General features: G+C 41.7%; 1 long non-coding RNA gene across 3 annotated transcripts in view; it reads right to left on the reverse strand.

Moving 5' to 3' along the window:
- The window catches only part of LOC134559244 (uncharacterized), a 50,229-nt gene that overhangs the window by 26,693 nt on the left and 3,597 nt on the right, over positions 1–19,939 (reverse strand). For 2 of the 3 annotated variants that reach the window (XR_010082493.1, XR_010082492.1), the window contains exon 2: positions 7,841–7,932. The exons of the other annotated variant lie outside the window; for it this stretch is intronic. This is a non-coding gene — a long non-coding RNA (uncharacterized LOC134559244). The remainder of the gene's footprint in view (positions 1–7,840; positions 7,933–19,939) is intronic. 3 annotated transcript variants of the gene reach the window in all.

The following is a 19,939-nucleotide window of genomic DNA, read 5'->3' on the forward strand; positions in this document are numbered from 1 at the left end:
GGCTTCCCTGCTTCTCCCCTGGGAGGACAACCCACAGCCCTTCTTGCTGAAGCCCCCAGACTAAAATCATCCTTGTTTTCCACCCTGTGCATTGTAGACATGGAGCAACACTTGCAAATATCTCAGCAACTGGGAGAAAGTTAATGGCACAGCAGGAGGATGCTGTTGGATTTGTCTCTTACACTTGTAGTATTTATTATACTGGGAAGAGGGTAGCAGAACTGCTACTGAGTAATTTAAATTTAATCATTTATTTTGACACTTTTAACTAGAATGCCAAAAATACCTGCAACTGAGAAGCAGCACTTTATTCTGCACTAACATAAATCTGCATTAGAAAAATACTCCTCTTTAGTCTACTTTGATTTATCTTTGACTGAGAGCTATCCAGAATTGCATAATGAAACATAGTACTGCCTACATTTAATATAGCATTTTATCTATAAACTGGAAAAGGATCTAAACCTCATTATTATAATCTTTAAAACATTGAATTCTTGACTTCACAGCATTTTGTAAGAACTTAAATAAGAACTTAATCAGGTCAAAGCTACATTTCTACCATGAGGCATCTTTTGGATCTAAAAAGCTTTTTACATGGTTGAGAATCAAATGTTCTCCTATTAAATGCAACACGTTCCTTACTATTGTCCAGTATTTTGCTAGGGATATCTGAAATCCCAAAAGTGATAGGTGCAATAGTCTTATTTCTTTTTCTGAACCTCGCTCACTCAGCTGTGTATCTGCTTCCTCTTGCATACCCTTCCCAATGCTCATCTCATTTTGAAAGTTAAACCTTGGATAGATGCTGCTTTTCTCTCTGAACTCAAGTGCCTTGCACAGGGCTGGTGCTCTGCACTGCTGACAGCTGTTTCATCTTCTGTCTTTTAATTGCACAGGCTACTTACAGATCTCAGGTGAGATAAAGCAGAGTAGCCCCTGCTGGAATACACGAGCAGCCCACCATGACCAGAAATTTCTGCTGTATTCAGTGACTCCACTGCACCAGGACCTGGACACCCAGGACCACTGAGGGCACTCTGTCCCCTCAGCACAGAAAAATCTCATCTTGAGGACATCCAGCCCACATATCCTCAAGGATTTAGAACAGGTAAGGGCTGTGAGAGCAGTGTTAGTGAGGGAACAGAATGACAGGGGCAGCTGACCTTGGGTATTTGCTCAAGGTCCATGTCTAGAAAGGACCTTGACATGGAATAAACCAATAATGTATGTTACAAAAAACTAAACTGATAAAACCTTTTGGCGTGTGGCCAGAGTGAAGTGAGCCATGTGAAGATTTATCAAGTCTTTGAGGGTGTCCAGCACTTCTCAAAATGGCTTAATAACAGTGAGACAACTTCTCTGGTCATGCTTTGTAAAATAAAAGGTTTTAATAACAACAGATATAATAAACTTTATAGAACAAAGAAATGTAAGTCAAACACAGTGTAGAAAACACTCTTACACTGCCTAAGGCAGTCCAAAAAAGCCCTGAGCACCTCTGTGCTGTCCCTTTAGTACTTGGCATAATTCTTTAATTTAAACTCAGTAAATCAAAATAAATTTCACAGATTTCTTTGGAGTCACAGATCTACTTTTGGGTAAGCCAAGAATTCTTTTTTAGGGGGAATATCACTCCCTTGTATTTCATAATAAATTATTCCCAGGATGTAGATTTTAGCATGATCTACAGAGAACAGGAAACTCTTCCCATTCTCCAATTCTTCCTTTCCCAGAGGCAGGTTTTTCCTACAGCCACATGCCTCTGACCTTGGCATCCAGCAAAGCCTTACTTGCTTTCCATGGAGCTCCCTCTCCCCTGCCTCCCCTGCCAGTTCCTTCCCCAGAGTACAGCCTCATGAAGGAGTCAAAATCTGACTTTTTTTCTGGATCTGTATTCCCTAGAACCTTACCCATGATATATCACTGCTCATCAAGCTGCTGCCTGCCTCCTATGGCTCTTCTGAGATGTTATTACTCTTCTTATTCATCACCAAGTCGAGTTAATTCAGGCAATCTTCCTGATCCATGGCCTTGCACACTCCATGGCAATATTTCATGGGATATGATATTTTGCTATAATAATAGTTTCACCCTTTGAAGATTCAGATAAAGGACACCAAGACATTTTCAATAATTAGTGCTACAGTGAGATTCAACATCCCTTCTCTGTGGCTGAGAAGAGGAGAGATGCTCTAGCAACATCATCTTTGGCACATGGTGGTTGAAGGGACACATGGAGGAAAACAAATCAGAATTTCTGTCTGAGTTGTCTTTTTGCAGGTGTTTTGAACTCAAACTCTAAACATTTTGACTCTTCCAGAAATATTGTCTGTGATGAAGGCAGAGCTGGGAAGACTCTGGGAAGAGGAATCTAATCCAACTTTCAGTGCTGCCTGGGGAAAGTCGACTGGCCCCATATCACCTTTGATTTCTCTATGGGAAGGGTGCAAAGGGAGGAGAGAAACTTGCTTTTCTCCTACTGAAAAAAAAAGAAAAAAGGTAGAACTCAAGCACTTTCGTTGTTGAAATCTTTTTAAAGAAACCAAAAAGTTATATTTTGTTCAAAATATGTGTACTGCGCTCTAACATTTGGATTAAAATGCATTTAGGAGGGAAAATACCTAATATTCAATTGCATTTTAAAGAAGTTGATGGAAGGAAGAGTAGGCTCAGGAAAAGAGAACATCTCAAAATCTACAGTCTCCAAATTTACTGTGATACAAAATTTTCTACTGCCAACAGCAACACAGAACAGCAAATGTTTAAGTCTTATAGAAATTTCAACTACAAAACTGCATTTGAAAAGAACCTGCAGAAATGTTTGCAAGAGCAGGTAGGTAACTTGTGACTCAAGTAAATGTCTTTTGATAAGCACGTACTCACTTGAATTCTTTTAAAAACACCATAATATAGCAAAATTTAAGAAATACCTGACTTTCTGAAAACCATACAATCCGAATGAGCAGCCACTAATGGGATGCCTTCAGGAAATACTCATCTTCACCACTTTGATCTAACATCTTGGAGTTTAAATACACATTGGAGACTGTAGGGAATGAAGTTATACTGTTGTTCCGAAAATTATTCATGTGGGAATCAGGAGGAGAGGTCATATTTGGGCAAAAACTCAATTAACCACAGTAACAGATAAGAGGAGAATAATTGGGAAGAACCAGAGATTAATTACACAGCCATTTATCCAGTTTCCTGCCCTCTGCCCACCCCCAGTATATACTGCTCCCTCAAATACCATCCGTTTGCTCAGCAGGGCTGGAGGAAGCGAGAGAGGCCAATGAAAACAGATTTATATCTGAGCCAGCAAATAAACCAGGCTCTGGAAATGCACTGGAACTGCAAGAACTTGCCCCAGCTCCACTGTTCACAGACTCTGGCTCTGTTACAAGAGTGATGCTGATGGAGGCACTGCAGGAAATCACCTCCCAGATCCCACGCCAAGCATTACTTTGGTAAATTACAAAAGGACACAGTGGCTAATAGGATCAGGACCTGGAGTGCAATAGAAGAAGAGAAAGGACAAATGAGTGATGTCTAATATAAAGTGCAGTTTTGTTTGCTCTTCACCACCTGAAGGCAGTAGCTGCTTCACAATATTGCCTGCATTTATAAGGTCACAGGGTTCTCTCCTAACACGGTTACAGGACTGCAGTCGCCATTAATTTCAATAGAAGTTTCAAACATGCAGCACCAGCAAAATAAGGTCTTAAAATTCCATCTGTCCTGCAAGATATTTGTTGTTCTAGAGGGTGAAATCTACTGCATCAAGCAGTTATTTTTAAAAGCCAAGACAAGATAAAGAGATTCTGCTTCACCTAGCCAAGTAGGCAGAATTGCAGGCATCCTATAGCACTTTGTGTGGGTTTAGAGGAAGTATTACACCTCTGATTTCTGCTGGAATGAATCCACCTGACCCAAAAGTCACTAAGTTTTCCATCACTCCCTATGGACAACTATTCAGAGCAGCTTCATTCCAAGTGTCATTGTCCAGGGACAGACTGCCTGTCACATCCCAGGGATGCCAAACTATCCAGTTATAAAGGTGGAGGATAAAGTGGTCTATGACTCTTGCACAATATCCTGTTTAACTGGAAACCATGTCATCAGGAGGACTTAGCAAAACAGTTTCTGCCCTAATAACAAATAATTCTGACCACTTGGAATCTTCGGGCCCATGGCCATATCCTCTCCCTTCATTTGCAGAACAAAATATAAATGAATGTTTTATGCTTCTAGCTTGTCTACTGGATAAGTAATTAAGTACTAAATTGGACTATAGAATGTGGTACAAAGGAAAGCTAGACCATGGTGCACTAACTCTTGATTATGTTATTTGGACCTATTAATATATTTTACAAGTTTTAGTTTCTGTCTCAGAGAAAATGTCTCTGTTACTGTAAACCATTCAATCTGTTACCTTCCATCCATACTAACACTACTTTGTTTTTTTTAGGTCTGTGTACCACCTTACTCCAACATCTCACGTGCTCAGAAAGCTTTAGAGCCAGGCATGGGCACATAAGGTCTCATGACACAGCAGCATCAGACAAAAACGAAGTAAATAAAGTAGATTAAATACATCTATCAATAATAAAAAGTGAACTAGGCCATAACTACCTACAAATACCAAGATATTGCTGGCAGTACTAAAACTGGAGCTGATGTCAAAAGTGACACCCAGGAAGATCTGGAGACCTAAATTCCAGAGGCAAGGATGGTGGCTGCTACATGTCGTCTGCTCAAGCTCAACCCAGAAAAACTGCAGCATTTACTCTCCAAGTATAGCTCACACTAGCATTACTGTGATATCAGAGATTAGGGTAACATTCAGAATCATCATTCAACAAGCAGTTTGTCCCAGAAAATTCACTTTCTTTTCCTATTTTCTTTGTTTTCCCCACAAAATAGCATTGCAGTAGAAACCACAGCTAACTTAGCCACAAGATACACAACAGCACATTTAATTGGTGACAAAAGAAGAGAAATTAGTTTATTTCCTGCCACATCTCCAAATGGGCTCTCACTCAGATACTGCAGCGAGCAATAACAGTAAATGGAATAAACTACTTCTGTGGCAGGTTAACTTTATCCATATTAAGGGTTTCATCTACCCTACTGCAGCTTTATTGGTACAATGTCCAGGTATGACCCAAGCCCTTCAACACACCACACTGCTGTCAGTGTGTAACAAATCTTGCTTTGATCTATAAGCCCAGGTATCAAATCCAATGATGTTGAGGCTGCACAAACCTTGGCACAGATTGCTGGGGGATGGCAAGTGGGTGATCTTTAAAGTCCCTTCCAACCCAAACCATTCCACAGTTCTCTTCTATGAAATGAGCACAAGTGCACTGAGAAGTGCCAGGACTGATGGTACCAGCTCCTGGCTGCCACAGCTGCAGCACCTTGGGGACATCCAGCTTAACTCAAGGCAGTCCCATCCTCAGATGAGCAATCACACTGTTACTCATCAGTGGCAGCAGATAAACCCACCAACACATCCCAAAATCAATGGATTTGCTTCTGACAGTTGTGACTACCGCAGCTGAATTAATGTGGGATACTGTACTTGGGAAGTGGATGGGAAAATCCTAGCAGAGGGTCATACAAGGAGCACCTGCTCTGCCCTTTATTCCCAGCTTGCTCTTCACAAGTCAGCAGCCATCAGTGCTGAAGTTTAGAACAGAACCAGCTGGAAGAGCAATGATGCAGTGTGCTGGGAAATCCCAACCCAGCCACAGCAAACCCCAGGAGAAGGTTTTATTATTGCCAGTGGGGTGTTACCAAGGCTGTCAAAGACAATGAAAACACAAAATTCAAATAGACTGCCTGTTTCCCCACAGACATGAAAATCACTCCAGTTCCATTATTAATGCACTTAGGCTCATTTGTCAAGAATTTCAGAAAAATGTGTTCAAAACCAAGAAAACCTCCAGCATGTTTATGATAATGCCAGTAAAGTCTGTGGGATAGAAGATTAGGCTGCACACTGTGCTTCCTCCCCAGAAAATCCCTCCCCACCATTTTAGATTATTTTAAATCAAAATGAGGAGAAAAATGAGCTGTTTAAAGCACCAGTAAACAAAGGCCTCTTACTGGTAGGCCTTTATCCACAATTTATGCCAATTTTGTATTTTGTTTCATATGAAAATGTAGTGCCTTTAGCCCTCCAACTCTGCTACTGCTGCCTTTATACTTTTACCCATTCACACAATGATTTATTTACCATTTCCTTTTTCTGTTTTCAATTCAAGAAGAATGTGTTCTTTTATCAGTTATTTATTTAGGATTTCAGTAAATTGATTTTTCCCTTTTTTGTGCACTGCACAGCTAAAACATGCAAACAGATGAATCCCATTCTGCTTATTTGTTTGATTTTCTCTCTCCACTCATCTGAGTTTCCAAATTCTCTTTCTGCACCTGGCAGCTCTCCTGCACCTCCCAGGGCCCTGTGCCATGTGACACCAGTCCAATCTTTTAGGTGCCATTGTACCAAGCTTTTAGGCACCATTTTAATTACAACAGGTTGCAGCAATGAAGAATGTGGATGAACTTGCACCTGCACACATCAGTGCCAACATCATGATTTTCCCAACCCAGAGAACTCAAACAGCCCCACACAGCTCCTGTCCTCAGCAATTTGCCCAGTGCAGGTCACCCACCTGAATCTGAACTGAAAGGTCAAAGAGCTGAGAAGTCAGAAATCTGAGAGGTAGTGTTCTCCCTGAGCCCCACAAAATCTGCTCTTTATTTGCCTGCAGGAAAATAGCAAACTGCTGTTTTTCAGCCTTTTCCTCCACCCATTAGGGATGCAAGCACATATGTGCTCATCTCTCTGCTTTCATCTCCCTGAGCCTGGCACGAACCCAAGGGACCACGAGGAGAGGCTCGCACAGGCTGCTGGAGGGGAGGAAATAAGTGCATCAAGGAAGCAGTGCAATAAATCCACACCTGTCAGGGAAAGGGTGCCCACAGCAACAAACCACACAGGAGCAGACTGTTTCTGTCAGTTTTACAAAACTTGCCCCAAAGTGATAGAAAATGAGATGGAGATGGGCAAATTAACAAAGCAAAAAACTGGAATGCAAATGTCCTGACACTGTTCTTCATTTCTCCTACAGATTTTCTCCACAGCCTCAGGAGAGCTCGAGGAAAAGGCTGTTGCTTTCTTTCCCTTCTATCCACAGCCACACTGGGTCAAGTAGAGAAGTCTCCATAGCTCACAGTCTTGCTGAAGGCACCAGAGACACAATGGAAGCTGGCAGGAGCCCAAGCCAAAATATTTTTTTTATCTAATTCATCATGTTCAGGTGGAAAAGCAAAACTGAATGCACACACTGCACCTGCAGAGGTGGCCTTCATCAGGCCCAGCTCTGCACCACAGCTCAGGGTTCTCATCAGTGCCAATCCCTTGGTGGAAGCACCACGTTCCTCCCAAGAATCCAGTGGTGTGTGATGTGCTTGGCAAAGCCATGAAGTCACTGTAAAAATCCCCTTGGTAATTTTCCCCATTGAAGAGCTTAAGTCTCTTCGTTCCGTTTTAATGGAGTAATTTATCACCCGATTCCTTTTAAAAGTAACTAATATAGATAGATTAGATAGTAAGACGTGATACATAAAGAATAATAGTCCATTATTAATAATAAGTTTCCAATATATTATAATTTTGTGTGATTGATTAGAAAGTCCGTTGTTTTACTCTAACATCTTTTTAAAGACTTCTCAATATCAGTTCAAGATTAAAAAGTTAAAGGCAGCTTAATCATCAGTTCTAAATGTAACTTGGAAGAGTATTGGGTTCAGGAGCACTTGAAATTGTTACCTGGCTTCTTGACCATGAAAGAAGGAGAATTTTGTTCCATTCCCCATTTCGGTGTCACTCTATCCCAATTGCTCAGTCATCTCAGTCTGTCCCTAAGAACAGACAAAATAATCAATTTAAGAGTTAAACAGGTAGGACTGATCCAGTTGCTTGTGGAATTACAATTTCTTCATTACTCTTTGAACAGCAGCATCTCTCCGTTCTCTGTTAATTTCAACAGAGATTCACTGTTTGAATCTGGGTTTTAGATATTTTTAAAGCATACATTTGATCAGGGTTTAAGTGGCATTCAGTGAACTAATCATGAAACATGGAAAGATAGATTCATTTGCACCAAAATATAGTCACCTTGTCCACAACCCAGCTACAATCCTGAGCCACAGTTTTCCAGGGTCTTTCAGAAAATTATTTATTTATCCTACTGCAATAAGCCAGTAAACCTTTGTGACATGTCAGCCCAGGAATTCAGCTCATGCTGCACATCTGTGTGAAGAACCTTGTAGCAATTTTTCCTTCCAGACACAAAATTTATGAACAAATTCAGCCCTGTCATTGTTCTAATGACCTTGATTAAACCTGAAGGAAATTGACTCTCCAGCAAAACTAAGCATGTATTACAAGAAATAATTTTTAACCTCTATCCTAATTCTGGCACTTTTAAATTTCAGCCTGAACACCATCTCCAGTCCCTTTCATGAATGATAATTCGGTGGAATAACACTGCAAAAACAGCCCTGCACCTGGACATGATTATCTCTCTGAAAAGGACATTTTCAACCAACAACTTTCAATAAAAATCACAGAGCAGTCAGGAGTTTAAGGACAGAAACCTTGGACAAAGGCTTTATGTGATAAGCAGGAGCAGTGTGACTGCAAACACCTCCTTCTCTCATGGATGTGGGACCCTGTTTTGTGAACTGCACATCTCCTGTGCTGCCAAGAGGCCAGGAAGGGTCACCAAGCAAAGCACCAACAGGAAAATCACTCTGCTCTCTCCCCTCCTCTGCAGTGACAAGGAACAGACCCCTGAAGTGCCTTGTGCCTGCACATGCACACACACACTACCCAGGGCAGTGGCAGAAAATGAGTTCATGTTTCAAACAATCAAATTAATACACTGGCAATAGAATATGCAATTTCCTTGTTTATTGCCTTCCAAGTCAATGCCATTGCCAGAGGTTGTCATTGTACCAACAGGCAGAAAATTAATTTGACATAGTTTCAAAGCAGCATACTATTAAGGACCAGGGACTTCTCAGCTCTGCTGCTGTATCCCAGAAAAGGATGAGCCCTTTCCTCTTCTGGCCTTTCCCATCCTCTCTCTTGCAGCAGTACCTTTCCCCTGACACTCAAGAAACAGGGACAAAGCACACCTGTGGCAAACAGAGGTTTTCAGGCAGAAAAACCCAGAAGTATGAAAAAAAATCATAATGATAATGTGCCAGATTTCTCAGAGAACAAACAAAAACATGGTTTCCAGTCAGAATGTCTCTTTTAGTTCCTCTCATTTAAAAGAAAAATCTATATACCAGTTAAAGTTACTCTCAAATCATACTTTTGGAGCTAGAGAAACCTTTTGTTTTGGAAATGTCAAAACGGGATATATATTATTATGATGAAACTTTCATTCTAAATTATACATTAAATATTTCCATACTCCCCACTTGAGCTTTAAATCATAATTTCATCCAAGACTAACTTCCCTCTGGAACAGCAGAGTATACAACCTGTCTGCACACTTAGATCAGCATCACAGCATCTCTTTCAATATTAACACCCATTTCAATCAGGTAAAAAATGTTCTCATTAGCAACAAAAAAATCCAAAATATCACTCAGCTGCTGCATAAGCTCCATGTCCTCCTGCAGTGCCCATTCTGAGCACCCACCAGCAGCTCTTAGAGGGAGGGCACAGCTGGACAAGAGAGCTGTGTCTGAAATCAATGGCCAGATAAAAAAGAGTCCTCTCTTTTCTGATAAATGCACAGATACATTTCCATCATTATCATCAACAGGGAGAAACAGAAAGGAGTGTTTGGACAACAAACGTCTGCTGAGCAGGAGGGGCTTAATCAATAGCCAAGCACAAAATTACCCCAGCAGATTTCAGCTCATTTCCATGGAAAATGCAGATTCTGAAGAAGATAAATAAAGATAAAAAGCAACTTTCTCCCTGCCAGCATGGTGGGGAGGGGCCTCCAGACCACCCTGCATGGGCAGCTCTACTCAGCTCTGCTCGACTCACAATCCAACATCAAAGCTGCTGTGCTAAAAAAACAAAAAACAAAACAAAACAAAACAAAAAGGAAATAACAACCAGAGATGAAAGCTTCGTTTGGAAGAAAAGAGCATGCAACCTTTCTGGCCCAAATTGAGCAGATTATATCTGGGCTTTACTCTGCTGTCAGTCACATGCTTGGCAATTCAGAGCAATTTGGCCAAACCATTAGTCATATGCTAAGCAGGGCTTCTTCTCCCACTGCCTTCTCTCAAATTCTCTTGGTAGACACTGGCTCAGTCCTTTGTGTGACTTCTTTTCCTTTTTCTAAACCGCTGTCGTTTCTGCTTTAATATCATTCCCTCCACATGTGACACAATTCTGTTCAACATTTAATGTTCTTTTCCTGTCTCTAAAATGGAATAAACAAGTTTTTTATAAACTCTGTGCAATCTTTGTTGACAACAAAGACGAAGGAAGTTTTCCAGAAACAACCAGCAAGTGGAAATCTGTCCTTAGGGATGATGAATATTCTGACCTGAGTCTGTTCTCTGTACACAAAGCATTGGCAGCCACCACGAGCAGCAGTGACCATCCTTTGCTTGCTGCAGTTGCAAACATTTTGTCCTGGATCTATAGACATTCAGACCTCAGGTTGCTCTTCCTTCCTATTTGGATGCTATTCAGAAACAAAAACCTGAATTCATCCATGTTCAGACCAAAAAACTCCGTCTTGGACCAGCTTGAAATACAGGGCAAAAATTTTCCTGCTGGTGACCACGTTCAATATACATTTGTATCAAAGTATTTCTCTTCATTACAAAAACAATAAAATCCCAAACAATGACAAAGGCAAGAGCAGTGGGTTGCAGTTTCTTATTAGAAGTTGAGCTTGGCCATAATTCTATTCATATAAAATCTGATATGAAACCACCTGGGTGTCATGATATTCTTTATATTACAGTAAATTCAATGCATTAAGGATGCAGAAAAATCTCATTTGGGACTGCAAAGCAGCCAAGAGTCTTTGCAGATACCCCAGGAGCCAGGAAAACAGCAAATCACAGCAGCTCTCCCAAGTGATGCAGAAGTAAAATAATCTCGTGTACCAGCACCAGCATCTGTCTGCAGCAGCAAGGAGTGCTTTACAAACTTTAATAAATGTAAACCTTACAAATCTCTCCTTATACAGATGGTTTATGGTTACCATTCCTCACAGAGGAGAAGCAAGTGCCAAACATTGCACAGGTGGATGTGGACCCTGTTCCAGCCAGGATCTGGAGCAGAGCCCAGGGTGTGGGTGCAGAGCAGTGCAGAGCTCCTGCCCCAGCTGCACTAGCACCATGCACCTCAGCCCTGCAGGAGCAGCAGGGCCCTGACACAGCCAGCACAGAGGCAGAGGATCCCTTTGCAGAGCAGCAAAGACCTCGGCAATGACCCACCCTGGGACCCTCTCGATTCACCCCAGCACAGCAAGTGCCAGGACACCCAGCCCCTGTTACCCACAGACCTCCATGAGCCTATCAATATTTCATTATCAGTACAAAACTGACCTCTAAATAACTGTCTGCAGTGTCCAGCAGCCTGGACTGCCTCCTGCTGCCAGCCAGGAACATCTGTCCTTGTCCCCTCACCCATGCCCCAGAGGCAGCAGGGCAAGGATCCCACTGCCCCATTATTTGTGCTGCAGAGATTCTCATCAGCATCAAACTCACAACGTTGTATTTGTCCATCTTATCAAGAATCAGGGAGTCCAGGCAAGAGGCTTATGGGCAGAACAACAAACCCAGAGCTGGCTGAGTGAAATGCCTGCCACAAGAATCCTTAAATCACCTGGCTTTCCTGAGGCTTTACATGCCAGTCAAATGCCAGCCCTCTCCCTTCCTCACTCCAGCCCCAGGCAGAGAAGCTGTGTCTGCTCCCCTCCAGCCTCTGCTGCTCCAGTGACCACTGGTATTCAGGGTGGGGAGGGTCCCCCCTCCAGGGAGAAGCAGCCAATGGAACTGTGCATGGCTGACACTGAGATGGCTTCAATTACAAACAGCATTTTCTTAGTACACTGCATTTCTTTGCAAACAGACAATATCTCCAGGCAGAAGGAGCCTCTGGGAAGGGAAGAGTACCCATTCCTGTAGAACTGAAAATATATGCAATACCTCCATCCTGGACAAACAGAAGTCAAAGATAAAAGTGAACAACACTCACTGTGTTCTGAAACACAAACCCCAGTATTTTATCTATTTCAATTAATTAAATTTCAAATTTTGTCTCATGCTGAAATATTAACTCACTTCCACTTATATATGTTTAAGGTACTATAATATGTTTTCAAGTAATTGAAATAAAATATTTCATCATATTAAAATTTCAGAAATATAGAAAGGTAATAACATGATCTTATTGAAATAATAAAGAAGCTGTGAATAATTCACATACTTTTCTTTAGTATTTGTCTTTCATCATGTAATTGCATCTCTTCATTTCAGTTCTAGTTGTCTTGAAATGAAAAAAAAAATTCCAACCAAAGAAAATTTCAGGTTCTGGCTTATTCCAGTCCTTGACAGAAAATTCATCTTGGACTAATTTATAAGACAGAAAAAAAAAAAAAAAAGAAAGTGGATCCAAGTGAGCAATTATCTACATCTATTAGGCTTCTTGAGCGCTCAGTGGAGTTTCAAAACATTAATTTGTTCAGCAATTATAACAGGAAGATGTTGTCAGACCCCCACAGCAGGAAGGGACACAAAAAGTATCCCTTTTTGCCAAATGCTTGTCCCTGAAATATCTGCTATAAGTTACTCACTGCTTTCACAGTGAGCAACACTCTCAATAAGTGCAGAGAACCTGTGAGGGTGTAGAAATCAGAGCTGAGGGACAAAACAGAACCATTCAGAAATTAGTTGGACTGTATCAAAACTACCTCAATGGCAAAACATCGTTCCAGTGCCTAAAGGGGCTGCAAGAGAGCTGGGGAGGGACTTTTGACAAGGGCAGACAGTGACAGAACACAAGGGAATGGCTTCACACTGACAGAGGGCAGGGTTGGACTGAGTGTCAGGAAGAAATTCTCCCCTGTGAGGGTGGGGAGGCCCTGGCACAGGGTGCCCAGAGAAGCTGTGGCTGCCCCATCCCTGGAGGTGCCCAAGGCCAGGTTGGACGGGGCTTGGAGCAGCCTGGGATAGTGGAAGATGTCCCTGCCCATGGCAGGGGGTTGGAATTGGATGATCTTTAAGGTCCCTCTGAACCCAAACAATCATCAAAGGGAGCCCCAGCACTGGCAGTGGACTCAGCATGAACATCCTAGGTGAGAAAGGGAGATGCCCCCTTCCTTTAAACCCAGCCCCACACACAGACAGGGCCAGGCTCCCTGCCCAAGCCCCACAGACCCTCACTTTGCTGAGTGCTCACCAGCTCTCCAGCACTCCAGCACCCCAAATCCTGATGTTCAACACCTGGACATCAATTGCAGTTCTTGTCCAAAATTGGACAAGATAAATTGGACAATTTCATCCTGTGCAGACTGGAAGTTGGACTTGATGATCCTTTTGTGATCCTTTCAACTCAGGATATTCTAGTATTCTACAAATATTGATTTGCCTCAATATATTAATGCTTGTGTTCTATGAGTCAGCCTGAAGAAATATTATGTTTGCACTTATATATTTTTCTTTGGCATAAAATCCTCCACTTTTCAGTCACTCAGCCTTGTCTGCCACACTAAAATATTATGTAGCTGAAATGCCTTTTGCTCAAGTTTTTGCATTAGTCATTTCAGTCACCTTCTTCCATCAGGTGGCTTTGTTTAGCTGGTGTTAAAAACCCACACTGCAGCAGGGGAACAATTTCTGCAGCACAAATCAAAGCAGGAGTCTCTGAAATGTACCTTTCTTAGAAAAAAAAATCAGACTTTGTGATAAAACATAATTCAGACTATTTTTGCTACTTTCAATAACAGGACAAATCCCAGTCCAGTAGTACAAGGTAGCAAAGGGAAACTCATGGGAACTGTGGCAGAGAAGGGAGCTGATGTAAAAAGCTGTTCCAACACAGAGAGGATATAAAGGAGAGTTCAGTATTCCTTCTGCACTCTTCATCCTTCTTCTAAAGCATGCCTGTTATCTCTGATGAGCCATAGTCCATCCTGCAAAGCCTGGCCATGGCAAGCAGCAGTGCACAGGTACTTGCCTTTCTCCCAGATTTTTGTGAAAATCCAGAAAAAAGGTAAAGAAGCTTTATACAAATCACGTGAGGGATTTTACATTTTCTTATCTAGGTATTAAGAAGTTATCATTTGAAATTATTTTGCCTGGCCCTGTTGCCCACTGCAAATGAGTCAATCCTCTCCAGGAGCAAGCCAATAAAGGTCCAATTCCACCAGGATGAGGACAAATAAGATCTCATCAGACAGCTGCCACCCCTTTACTTCCTGAGGAATTCTAGATTTACCATTACTACTTTTTTCTTGCCTCTGTCACCAGAGAAGACTCATCCTGAAGCCAGGCACATCTCCAGGAGCACATGTGACAGGTTAGCTCAGCAGCAAAACCAACAAGCTGTAAAGCCAATGCAGTAATGACCTCATGCATTACAATGCTCGCTGTGTAACAATGCCACGCATAAATAACAGACTGCAAAGATCATTAAAGCCAATCAAAAGTATAGATTAGCCCATAAAATCTGTTTAATGCCTCCTATGTTCTGATACACTGTGAAAGAGAAGCTCCAGTCAGCAGCGGATGCGGGTGCTCAGCAGCATTGGGCTTTCAGCATCTTCACCTTGGAGGTTTCCTTCCACTCTGATGTTATCACTGCAATTCTGTGCATCCTAAATCCTCCACAAGGAGAGGTGTAGCTAATGACTGTGGCCATATTTCTGCTGTAATCTCCAAAAAACATCAGACCCAGTACAGCTGCTCTGCCAGCCCCAGTCTCAGCATCCCAGTCCTGTTCTGTGGCTCCACCAGCCCAAGCCTGGTGACACCACCATGGGGACCTCTCCCATGCAATGGGTATGGGCACAATCACAGAGTCACCGGGGCTGGAAGACACCTCCAAGAAGGTCTAGTCCAACCACCAGCCCAACCCATAATCACACCTAAACCATACCCCAAGTGCCACATCCAGACTCCTGTTGAATATTTTCAGATACTGTGACTCCACCACCTGGGCAACTTATTTGAATGCCAATCACTCCTCCAGTGAGAAAGAAAAAAATCCAATATTCAACCTGAACCTCCCCTGACACACAGCTCTCTCCACTGTTTCCAGGTCGGTTGGATAGAGAAGAAAAGTTTTCATGATAATGCTCCCGTTTAGCAAAAATCTTTATCATCTAGGGAGAAAGCAGCTGCTTCTCATGTTCTCCACAACAGACTGCCAAGGGACACGGAGTTCCTAAGTGGCCATTCCTACCTAACCAACCAAGATCACAGATGCTGATTTTCTGCCTTTCCAAGATGTGCTTCGTGATTATGTATCACACCTGATGTTTCTATTTACAATATTTCCCAATTAGATTTTATTTAAGTTTACTTACCAAAATGTAATTAGGTTTTAGCTTTAACGAGATGTGTTTGCCCTGCCAACATGGCATTATGCATGCAAGAAAGAGAGATGGGCAAACAGGTGAAGAATAACTCGCCTTCATCAGCATTTGGCAAATCCTCTCCTACATCCACAAAACCTGCTAATATTAACAGATGGCATATCCTTCCTGCTTGAAGACAGACACCAAATCCTGACCTGAAAGGCCATGTTTGTGGTCTCACTTCCCATTTCACAGCAGAGCAATCTTTAGAGCCCAGCAAACTTTATTCTGTGCTCATATATTCTCTGGATGAGGAACAGGGTCAGCTTGCCTACCACCTTTTAAAACAGCTGCACTAGCAAGAAGCTAAAATGAGATGCTTCCAGGAAAGATTTCATGTTTTACCTTGCAGATCAGACAATTTAAACCATGTTGTGTATGCTAATAAAAATAATTTCTTAAGTTACCATTTAGTATAAGAAGTGTCTGCTACAGGAAGTAAATTCAGCAATTAATACTGGCCATAACCTTAGAGCAACAATTTTTAAAAGTAATTTCTTATTTTTTAAGAACCACAACTTGTGTTGAAAGCACATTTGCATTTTATTACCTCTAAATGTTTAACTACCATAACTAATGCTTGATTAATAAATGGCTAGCTCCTGCTGCTACTTGAGACCTCACAATTTAGATGTGGCAAATTATTTGCCATTGAATATTGGTCCTTCCCAAGCAGCAACATAGGGACAAAGATTTCTGAGACTTCCCCAAGGTGGCAGAAAATTCCTAATGCTTTTGGGGCTTCCTGGAGGAACCCAGCCTACATTCAGCACCTAGAATCAACCTCCAAGCGAAAGGCAGGTATTTTGAGTGGGGGTATTTTTGTTGTTGGATTTTGGATTTGTTTGGTTTGGGACTTTTGGGGAGGATTTAGAGGGTTTTGTGTTTGGTTTTTATTTCTTGTTGTGGATCTGTGGAATTTTTTTAAAAGACACTTTGCCCTCTTTATTTTTTTATTTATTGAACATGCCATTAGCTCACCAAGTTGGTAGCTATAGAAGCATGAAGGCTTTGGGACTAATTTGAATTAAAATGAAACATTGTGGATAGTAATTGTTTGCTTCCAGGCCTTCACAATGGAGCTTTCAGGGGAAAAAAATTGCAAAAGAAAGTATGAATTGGAATTCAAAGCTGTTAAAACTGTCTTGGGCAAAAGGCTTTACCTGGAGTGGTAAAGCCTTTTTTTCAAATGTAAATATGTAAGACATTTAACTATGCATGAAGCAGATCTCAAGTGCTTTCTATTGCTTCAAATGTTCCTCTCCTCTCATCCCATTTCCTAAATGCTTGGGCTTTTTAGGTGGCAGCTGATTTAGCAGCTTCAGCTTGCTTTTCCTGGAGATAAGTGATAAGTGATGCTTGGCCTGGGAGCTGCAGCATCACACCTGGGAACCAACCCAGTTTGCTCTTCACATTTTGGGTGGCCCACAAAGCCCAAGGGAATAAATTTTCCCCAGCCCAAATCCTGCACGATGTCAAGTTTATAAATATGGCTTTCAATTAAAATTATTTCAGCAGAGCTACATGACAAAGTAGAAGAACTAGCAGAGTAGGATTGAAGAAGCAGAATAAGAAATCTTAGGAAGCAGCAGAGTAAATCTTCCAGTCTGAACAATTTTAAAGGAAAATAGTGCAGTTAATGGAAATCTCACCATGCAGCCAAAAAGAAGAAAGCAGAACTGACAGCTATGAATCAACTACTGTTCTGTTTTTTCAAGACATCAACAAAGGTTACAACCTGCTGCACAGCAGCTGTGGACACAGCTGTCATTTCAGATTTGATTTCATAATATCTGCTTTCAAATTAGGCAGACTTCAACACTGATTAGGAGAAGGCTTTTCTTCTACAAATGCTTATAAGAAGTGCTTCCTCACAAGTCATACAGCCTTACAACATTTTGGCTTCCTCCAGAGATAAATCAAAAATATCCACCCCCATAATCACAGCCTTTTTATCTTGGCAGGTCCTTCCAAGTGCTCAGTACTCTGAATTTTCCGCCACTATCAATAGTGTTAAGAACTAATACTCAGTAATTTTTTAGAACTCCTTTCAAGCCTTTCAGGAACTTACTTGTATGAAATATTAACAAGAAAAATGTTCTGAAGTACTAATAAATTTGTCTCTCCCCAGCCTCTAACATAGATGAAAAGCTGTACAGGGAATTTTCAAGTTCTCTTCAGGCCCTGGGGATCTTTGGGGTGCTGGTTGGTAACATCATCCCACAAAGAAGCAGCCTAATCTCACCGACCCAACACAAACAATAGAATTACCAGGACAGCCCTCAGCCATCACAAGCCATGGATATTCTCCATCCCAATATCCAGGGATATCCTTGCTCTGTGTTTAAGCAGCCAGCCACTTCTCAAAGCAAACAGCCAGGTTGAAAAATGTATTTAACTGCCTAAGGTGCAGAAAAGCACCCAGGGAGAGCTGCTGGAATCCTTTAGGTGAGTAACTCCAATTTACTCTCTTCTGTGTGCATCAACTGCCCACGAATCCCACGGTCTGGCAGCAAAAGTGGTCTGAAACTGAGAAAACCAGAATATTTCTGCCTGTGCCAAGAGTTCCCCTTTCCATGCAGGGCATCTTTATCCAGGGTTAGAAAAGCAGCTGACAGCTCCATGTGCAGGTGATGCACTTTCAGTCACAGTACAGACCATCCATTTCCCATCAACAGGAGCAACAAGCTCAGGTGCCCACACATTTAACTGAGATTATGGTGGGAATTAATTATATAAGATTAACACAATCTCCAAAAATGATGTCACAGGACAATACCCATAACTGCAGTATAGCTTACAAAGGACAGTAAGATGATTTTAAAATGCTATTAAATACACACGCCTGAAAAGAAAATGACATGTGGCACTTCTGGTATGAAATAGTCACAAAGTATGTTTTTTAGGGCCCAAAAATTTCTTTTAAGTTTAAGAAAGTGTGAGATATTTCAAAATGTGCACAAAAAAGTAGAGTGAGATTAATCTCAGGCAGACAGAAGCAAGAGAAGTAAAAGAGTCATCAGATGTGTGAAGAGTCAATCCCACAGGAACAAAGACAAAAAATGGAAAATTAACAAGTAAAATTCCTCACAGTTTGGGCAGGTTGCCTTTTGTAATTCAGTAGGAGTTACTATACTGCAAAATTCAAGGGGATAAAAATCCATTACAGCTCTTCTTTATACCCTGCTCCAAGGACTCCTTGTCTGAAAGAACTGTATTTTAATCTGTTAGCCAAATGTTTTCAATACAATCCTTTAATACAAGACTGTGTAGAGAGTTTCAGGCTAGTAGAAATGTTTGGTGCATTATTTCTGCTGTTTAGTTCTTCACCTCTTACACCTACGCAGACATAACAGGGCACAGGAAGATAACCCTTCCACATGAAGTGTTAATAAACTTTTAATAATAAAACATTTCTCCAGGCATCAAACCCTGTCCCTGCTGAGGACACTGGAGTTTTACCATTAACTTCAGTGGAACTGAGACACAGTCTCCAGCAATGTATTTCATATAAATTACATTGCTATTAGACTTGATTCCCAACAGCAATTACAGTCATACAAGCTCTAATACTCATGACCTCCAAAACAAATCCAAATACTTTCTTCTTGCATCCACGCACATGCACAGAGCTTTTTCTCTTTTTAAATACTATAGCAAATAAGACAAATTATGGAGATTATTTTTTTCTTCTCTTAGGCTTCCATCAGGACTTGCCCTCTATTTTAAAAGCCAAGCTTTGTTCTTTCTGAGCTCAGCACCTACAAACACAAGCCCTGTTGCAGGAAGGTACACTGAGGCACGAGCTCAGCAGCCCTGTAGTGGCTCTGGAGATGCTCAGCCTGGAACTTCCCTTCTTGGAGGAGGCTGAGCACATCCTCATCTGTCTTTGACACCAAAAAAAGGCATTCTTAGTGCCCAGACCTGAAGTGCACAGTAAATCATACCTCAATTTTGCCTACATGCTGGGCAGGCTGGATTTCCCCTTCCCACTCTGCCTGATTGCCTTGCCTACCCTCCACTCACAGGAGTATGGGGAAGCCAAAGCTGCAGCCAACATCAGTTTGCATTTCTGTCATACAAAGCACACGGGTTCACCCAAATTCAACACAACAGCCAGGATTTATCCAAGGTAATGGCCACCCTCACCACCTTCTGTCCGAGCCACCGACCAATGCACCCCGGCTGCAACATCAGAAACCTCTTGGGCTCTGTGGAAACCAAACACAGGGTGCTGGAGCCCCAAGAGCATGTCTAGCTTCTCCTGACTCAACCTCAAAACTTAAAGACAGTTT

Source organism: Prinia subflava, chromosome 16, assembly GCF_021018805.1.
Source record: "Prinia subflava isolate CZ2003 ecotype Zambia chromosome 16, Cam_Psub_1.2, whole genome shotgun sequence".
In the NCBI taxonomy this organism is placed as follows: Eukaryota; Metazoa; Chordata; class Aves; order Passeriformes; family Cisticolidae; genus Prinia; species Prinia subflava.